This window comes from Bos grunniens, chromosome 19, assembly GCF_055505025.1.
Source record: "Bos grunniens cultivar Pamir isolate PY7600 chromosome 19, Bosgru_T2T1.0, whole genome shotgun sequence".
Lineage (NCBI taxonomy): Eukaryota > Metazoa > Chordata > Mammalia > Artiodactyla > Bovidae > Bos > Bos grunniens.
In genome coordinates, this window is record NC_141183.1 from 53,981,586 (window position 1) to 53,989,869 (window position 8,284).

General features: G+C 40.0%; 1 pseudogene; it reads right to left on the reverse strand.

The window, feature by feature from the left end:
* Positions 1-7,231: 7,231 nt before the first annotated feature.
* Positions 7,232-8,258, reverse strand: LOC147352703 (serine/threonine-protein kinase VRK2 pseudogene; annotated as a pseudogene).
* Positions 8,259-8,284: the final 26 nt, after the last annotated feature.

Here is an 8,284-nt window from a genome sequence, read left to right on the forward strand (position 1 = left end):
TGTGGTGGCCAAGGGGTAAGCGGGTGGGGGAGAGAAAAATTAGGAGTTTGGGATTAGCGGATACAAACTGCTATGTATAAAAATAGATGAACAACAGGGTCAGCCCAGGGAACTATATTCAATATCCTGTGATAAACCATAATGGGAGAGAATATTAAAAGTGTGTGTGTGCGTATATATATAAAACTGAGTCATTTTGCTGTACATCAGAGATTGGCACAACATTGTAATTTTAAAAACTGAAGGAAAAAAAAAGGTTTCTTTGTTTCAACCCCCAAAACACATGTCCTTTATACCCACTTCTTTGTGTCTCTGCTGTTGCCACCCTCATCTGACCACTAGCAACTCTCACTTGGGCCACTGCAACAGCCTCCTCGATTGGCCTACTGCATCCAGTCCCACATTCAACAAGTAATTTTTGAATGACACCTCTGTGCCAGGCACCATTCTAGGTGCTGGAGAAATAGTGAACAAAGCAGAAATCCCGCTCTCTTTGAGCCTACAGTCATTAAGTGAATAAATAGATGCTTTTAATAGTGATAAGTGCTATGAAGAAAATAAGTATAAGTGATACTGGTGGCGCAGGGGGACACAACATTAGAAAGGATATTCAAGGGAAGGCTGCTCTGAAGAAGTGACCTTTGAACTTCAACTGGAATGAAGAGAAGGAGCCTGTTTTTGTGACACTGAGAGATGAGCATTCCAGCAAAGAGAAAAGCAACTGCAAAGAAAAGCAAATGCTCCCCTATAGGAAGCATTATGGTGGAGCAGCAAAAGGTCAGTGTGGTTGAGCAAAGTAAGTTGTGGGGAGAGTGATAGAAGGCTGGAGATTGATTAGGGGGATTATAGACCCTGGTTAAAAGTGATTTCCAGTGTTATAACATTATTAGGTTCAAATTTCTGGTTAAAAAAAAAAAAAAAAGACAAATCAACAAAGCATGCCAAAAAAGGAAAGTATGACCTATTCAAAGGAAAGAAAGAAATTAACAAAAACTGTGTCTGAAAAGTACCTGATGGCAGATATACTAGACAGAGACTTTAAAATGACTTTTAAAAAATAAATAAAATGACTTTTGAAGAAGCTTAAAGAACTAAAGTATAGAGAAAGTCATGAAAATTATGTGTGAACAAAAGGAAATATCAGTAAAGAGATAGGAAACTGGAGCAGGCGGGCTTTCTAGTTGTGGTGTGCAGGCTTAGTTGTCCTGTGGTATATGGGATCTTAGTTCTCTGACCAGGGATTGAACCCACATCCCTGCATTGTAGGGTAGATTCTTAGCAGCTGGAACACCAGGGAACTCCCTTTAAAAATAGATTTTAAAAGATGGATATATGAAGTATCTTCTTTAACTGCATTGGGATGAAGTTAGAAATCAGTAACTAAAGGGAAACTGGAAAACTCACAAACTTGTGGAAATTAAATAATACATTTAAACAATCAATGGATCAAAGAAGAAATCATAAGAAATTAGAAAATACTATAAGATGAATTAAAATAAAACATAACACACCAAAACTTATGAGAAAAAAAACTGCTAACAGTGGGAATATTATAGCTATAAATGTTTACATTAAAAAATAAGAACAATCTCAAGTTAAATATGCAACTTTATAACTTAAGGAACTAGAAAAAGAAGAACGAACTAAACCTAAAACTAGCAGAAGAAAAGAAACTGAAGATTAGAGCAGAGATAAGTGATACAGAGAAGAGAAAAACAACAGAGAAAGCCATTGAAACAAAAAGTTGGTTCTTCAAAAAGAGCAGTAAAATTGACAAACCTTTAGCTAGGTGGACTAAGGAAAAAAAGAAGTCTCAAACTTCTAAAAGTCTCAATTGCTACTGATTCTACAGAAAGGAAAAGGATTATAAGAGAATACTATAAACAGTTATATGCAACAAATTGGATAACCTAGATGAATGGACATATTCCTCGTAACATAAAACCTAGCAAGATTAAATCACAAAGAAATAGAAAGTCTGAATAGACTTAAAATTTATGGAGATTGAACCAATATTAAAAAATTTCCCAACAAAGAAAAGTCCTAGACCTAATGGCTTCACTGGTGAACTCTACCAAATTTTTTTTTTGGCCACACCATGTGGCATGTGGGATCCTTAGTTCCTCGACCAGGGATTGAAGCCATACCCCTGCATTGGGAGTGCAGAGTTTTAACCACTGAACCACCAGGAAAGTCCTCTACCAAAAATTTAAAGAAGAACTAATATCAATCCTTCTCAAACTTTTCCAAAAAACTGAAGCGTAGGAGGCACTTCCTAACTTATTCTGAGGCCAGCTTTACCGTGACACCAAAGCCAGACAAAGACACTACAGGAAAATAGAAACCAATAACCTTTATGAACATTGGTGGGAAAATCCTCAACAAAATACTAGCAGATAGAATTTAGCATATTGAAAATATTATACACCATTACCAACTAGGATTTATTCCTGGAATGTAAGGATGTTTCAATATATAAAAATCAATGTAGCAATCCCACTGCTGGGCATACACACTGAGGAAACCAGAATTGAAAGAGACACGTGTACCCCAATGTTCATCGCAGCACTGTTTATAATAGCCAGGACATGGAAGCAACCTAGATATCCATCAGCAGATGAATGGATAAGAAAGCTGTGGTACATATACACAATGGAGTATTACTCAGCCATTAAAAAGAATACACTTGAATCAGTTCTAATGAGGTGGATGAAACTGGAGCCTATTATACAGAGTGAAGTAAGCCAGAAAGAAAAACACCAATACAGTATACTAACGCATATATATGGAATTTAGAAAGATGGTAACAATAACCCTGTATACGAGACAGCAAAAGAGACACTGATGTATAGAACAGTCTTTTGGACTCTGTGGGAGAGGGAGAGGGTGGGATGATTTGGGAGAATGGCATTGAAATATGTATAATATCATATATGAAACGAGTCACCAGTCCAGGTTCGATGCACGATACTGGATGCTTGGGGCTGGTGCACTGGGACGACCCAGAGGGAGGGTATGGGGAGGGAGGAGGGAGGAGGGTTCAGGATGGGGAACACATGTATGCCTGTGGCGGATTCATTTTGATATATGGCAAAACCAATACAATATTGTAAAGTTAAAATAAAATAAGACCTATTAAATAGTAAAATAAATAAATAAATAAAAGCAATCATCCATGAAAAAAAAAAAAATCAATGTAAACCCTGGTGGTTTAGTAGTTAAGATTCTGGCTTGCAACGAAAGACACACCGGTTTGATCCCTGGTGGGGGAAGCTCCCGCATACCACGGGGCAACTGAGCCTGTGCTCTGGAGCCCTCGAGCTGTAACTGCTGATCTCAAGCACCACAACTACTGAAGCCCACACACCCTAGAGCCCGTTCTCCATGAGAGAAGCCACCGCAAAGAGAAGCCCTTGCACTGCACCTGGAGAGTAGCTCCAGCTCGCCACAACTAGAGAAAGCCCGCATGCAGCAGTGAAGACCCAGCACAGCCAAAAATAGAAATGTAGTATGCCATATCAAGATGATGAAGGAAAAGGCCACATGACTATCCCAACTGATACAGAAAAAACATTTGACAAAATTCAACAGTCAATAAACTAGGAATAGAAGGAAACTACCTCAATGTAGTAAAAACCATATATGAAAATTCCATGGCTAGATCATCCTCAATAATATGGAAAGACAAAGCTTTTCCTCAAAGATCAGTAACAGGAGAAGGATTCTTGCTTTTAGCACTTCTGTTCATAATTTTGGGAGTTCTAGCCAGAGTAATTGGGCAAGAAAAATAAAGTGCATCCAAACTGAAAAGGAAAGATTAAAATTCTCTCTGAAGATGACATGGGCTTGTATGTGGGAAACCCTAAAGAGTCCACAAAAGCTGTTAGAACTAATCAATGAATTCAGCTAAGTAGCAGGATGAAAAGGCAACATACAAAAAATAAATTATATTTCCATACATGAACAATGAACCGTCTAAAAGGGGAATTATAAAAACAATTCCATTCATAACAGCATCCAAAAGAATAAAATACTTGGGAATTAGCTTGACCTAGAAGGTAAAATGCTTGTACTGTGAAACCTATGTACTACAAAAAATTGCTGAAAGAAATTAAAGAAGACAAATAAATTGAAACACATACCATGTTCATGTAGGGGAAGAATAATATTGTTAAAATAATACTATCCAAAGGATCTACAGATTAAATGCAACCCCTGTCAAAATCTCAGTCCTATAATTCATATGAAATCCTAGTGGACCCCGAGTAGTCCAAACAATCTTGCAAGAAAATAAAACTATAATACTCATACTTCCTAATTTCAAAACTTACAAAGTTACAGTAATCAGAACATACAGATCAATGGGAGAGACTAGAGGGCCCATAAATTAACCTTCTTATGGCAGAAAGTGAAGAGGAACTAAAAGCCTCGATGAAAGTGAAAGTGGAGAGTGAAATAGTTGGCTTAAAGCTCAACATTCAGAAAACGAAGATCATGGCATCCGGTCCCATCACTTCATGGCAAATAGATGGGGAAACAGTGGAAACAGTGTCAGACTTTATTATTCTGGGCTCCAAAATCACTGCAGATGGTGACTGCAGCCATGAAATTAAAAGATGCTTACTCCTTGGAAGGAAAGTTATGACCAACCTAGATAGCATATTGAAAAGCAGAGACATTACTTTGCCAACAAAGGTCCGTCTAATCAAGGCTATGGTTTTTCCCGTGGTCATGTATGGATGTGAGAGTTGTACTGTGAAGAAGGCTGAGCGCCGAAGAATTGATGCTTTTGAACTGTGGTGTTGGAGAAGACTCTTGAGAGTCCCTTGGACTGCAAGGAGATCCAACCAGTCCATTCTGAAGGAGATCAGCCCTGGGATTTCTTTGGAAGGAATGATGCTAAAGCTGAAACTCCAGTACTTTGGCCACCTCGTGTGAAGAGTTGATTCATTGGAAAAGACTGTGATGCTGGGAGGGATTGGGGGCAGGAGGAGAAGGGGACGACAGAGGATGAGATGGCTGGATGGCATCACTGACTCGATGGACATGAGTCTGAGTGAACTCCGGGAGTTGGTGATGGACAGGGAGGCCTGGTGTGCTGCGATTCATGGGGTCGCAAAGAGTCGGACACGACTGAGCAACTGATCTGATCTGATCTGATATATGGTCAAATAATTGTTGACAAAGGGGACCAGGACCATGGGGGAAGGATAATCTTTTCAACAAATGATGCTGAGAAAACTAGAAAACAATGAAATTGGACCCTTATCTAACACCATATACAAAAAGGTTTTATAGTTGTATTTATTTATTTTTGTTTTGGGTTGTGCTGGGTCTTCACTGCTGGGTGCAGGCTTCCTCTGGTTGCGGCGAGTGGGGCTTCTCGTTGTGGAACACGGGCTCCAGGTGCGCAGGCTTTAGTAGTTGTGGTGCACGGGCTTACTTTCCTCATGGTGTGTGTAATCTTCCTAGACCAGGGACAGGACCTGTGTTCCCTACATTGGCAGGTGGATTCTTAACCACTGGACCACCAAGGAAGTCCCACCATGTACAAAAATCAACGTAAAATGGATCAAAGGCCTAAATGTAAAACCGAAAACAAAACTCTTAGATAAAAATACAGGGTAAAAGCTTTATGACCCTGGATTTGGCGATGATTTTTTGGTAATGACACCAAAGGCACTGGCAACAAAAGGAAAAATAGCCATGTTGGACTTAATGAAAATGTAAAATTTTACTATCCACAGAGTAAAGGGGCAACCCATAGAATGGGGAAAATCCAAGATACCAATGCAAAAGTTACAATGTCATTATGATCTAGTCTCAGTAACCACTTATCATCATTTCTGTTATATTCTACCAGTCACACAGGGAAAGCCCTGATTCAGAATGGGGACGGGCTGCTGTAAAAAAGCGTAAGTGCTGGGAGGTGAGGATCCCTGGAACCATCTCAGAGACTGGCTGTCCCAGAACCAATTAACCAAGTGGCCATCCCTGAGCTCACTACATGTCTTCATTCAAAATAAAAGAGTATATTATAGCGTTTACACCTGTCTCATCGCCTCTTACCTTCATACTGCCAGTAGGGAGAGCAAGAAAAGTGGGGGTCATCCTCAAAAAACCCATCTGTGTATCAGGCTAATAGAAGCAAACATTTTGTGATGAGGAAAGTGTCAAGATTCTGTGTTGTATCTTGCAACATTTTTTTTTTTCCCTCACCCCCGCCCTGCACAGTTCCCCCTCCCCCGCCCCTCCCTCCTCTGGCCAGTTCAACTCTCACATCCATACATGACCACAGGAAAAACCATAGCCTTGACTAGACGAACCTTTGTTGGCAAAGTAACGTCTCTGCTTTTGAATATGCTATCTAGGTTGGTCGTAACTTTCCTTCCAAGGAGTAAGCGTCTTTTAATTTCATGGCTGCAGTCACCATCTGCAGTGATTTTGGAGCCCAAAAAAATAAAGTCTGACACTGTTTCCACTGTTTCCCCATCTATTTCCCATGAAGTGATAGGACCGGATTCATGATCTTCGTTTTCTGAATGTTGAGCTTACTTCCACACCAGTTGAAGAAGTGTATGTGTACCCACGGAACTCTGCTCAATGTTATGTGGCAGCCTGGAAGGGAGGGAAGTTTGGGGAAGAATGGATACATGCACATGTGTGGCTAAATCCCTTTGCTGTCCACCTGAAACTATCACAGCATTGTTCATCAGCTATACCCCAACACAAAATAAAAAGTTTAAAAAAACTGTATGTGTATCAAAATGGAGAACTTGACCAATTGAATACATCTGGACTGGTAAGCTCTTGATAGAGTTCATAAAATGAGTTTGGGAATTGTATACAGCTGGATTTTTTGGAGAAGTTTTTACTTCAACAGTTCTTGAGATTCACCATATTTTTGTCTTTCCTGAGCTGTTTCATTATTAAGCAGTCCAATCAGCTTCTCTTTTGCTCTTTTCTCCATGTTTCACAGGATTCAGCACTTCTCTCACTGTGGACTTTTTTCCATTAACCTATTTTGCATTTGATTAACTTGCTTTGGGCAGCCTTTCATGAGTCAATTTTTTGACTGTTTGGAGTATGCAGTTACACCCTCTCCTCTAGTGGAAAATTCCAGTGACCTTAAAGGTATTCATTCCACTTGCGTTCAGAACTGTCTTGAGCACTGATAGTTTGTCTTTTCCTCATATTCATCATATGGTGAGTTATGAGTGTACGCCAAGTACTAGGCTATTTCACCTGTTCCTTTGTGAGCATCCAAGTTGATAAACTCTTAAGTCCATTATGGCCTTTATTAGGATTTTCCAGATACTGTTTGTGGTTCTCAGTGGGACAATACCTGTAGGAAAAGCCATAATCTGTAAGATAAACCCTATCTGGATTTCTGTAACCCGGAAGTAGATTCACTGCTTTTGTATCACTGTGAGCATATTCATCTTCATGTATATTTTCCAGTATATCCAACATTTGGATACCTAGCTGCAAGACAGTTGCCTTTTTTAAAGTACCATTTTAGTCTGAGATCTTCTATGAGTCCACTTCCCCTGGAGGAGGGCATGGCTACCCATTCCAGTACTCTTGCCTGGAGAATCCCATGGACAGAGGAGCCTGGGGGGCTACAGTCCATAGGGTTGTAAAGAGTTGGACACGACTGAGTGACTAAGCACAGAGCACAGTCTTTCCATTACCATAAATCTGTAACTTCTTCCCTTGAATTCCATAATACCAGATCTGTAAAAAGAGGAATTCCTTTTAAATAAGGATGTAGTTTGGTTCTATCCACCTTTTGATAGTATTTTGGGGGGAGCTCTTGAAAAAATTTAAATTCTTATAATAGCCATTTTCTTGATATTCTGCTTTTATTATGTATATCCTGTATCTGGTTTACTTGTGCATACACGCTCAGTCGCTTCAATTGTGTCTGACTCTTTGAGACCCTATGGACCATAGCCTGCCAGGCTTCTCTGTCCATGGGATTCTCCAGGCAAGAATACTGGAGTGGGTTGCCATGCCCTCCTCCAGGGGCTTTTCCCAACCCAGGGATCAAACTGATGTCTCCTGTGTCTCCTGCATTGCAGGTGGATTCTTTACACACTGAGCCACCTGGGAAGCCCAATTTCTTTGTGGGGAAAGTGAAATATAGCAAACCAAATTCTCCAGAGCCAGTCATTTTACTCAGTACCCATTGTTCTCCTTCTATGTCATACAGAACCTTGCCTTTTGAAAGTGGAACAGGCATTTGTATCTCCCATTTCTTCTTGGTGGCATCACTTCAACC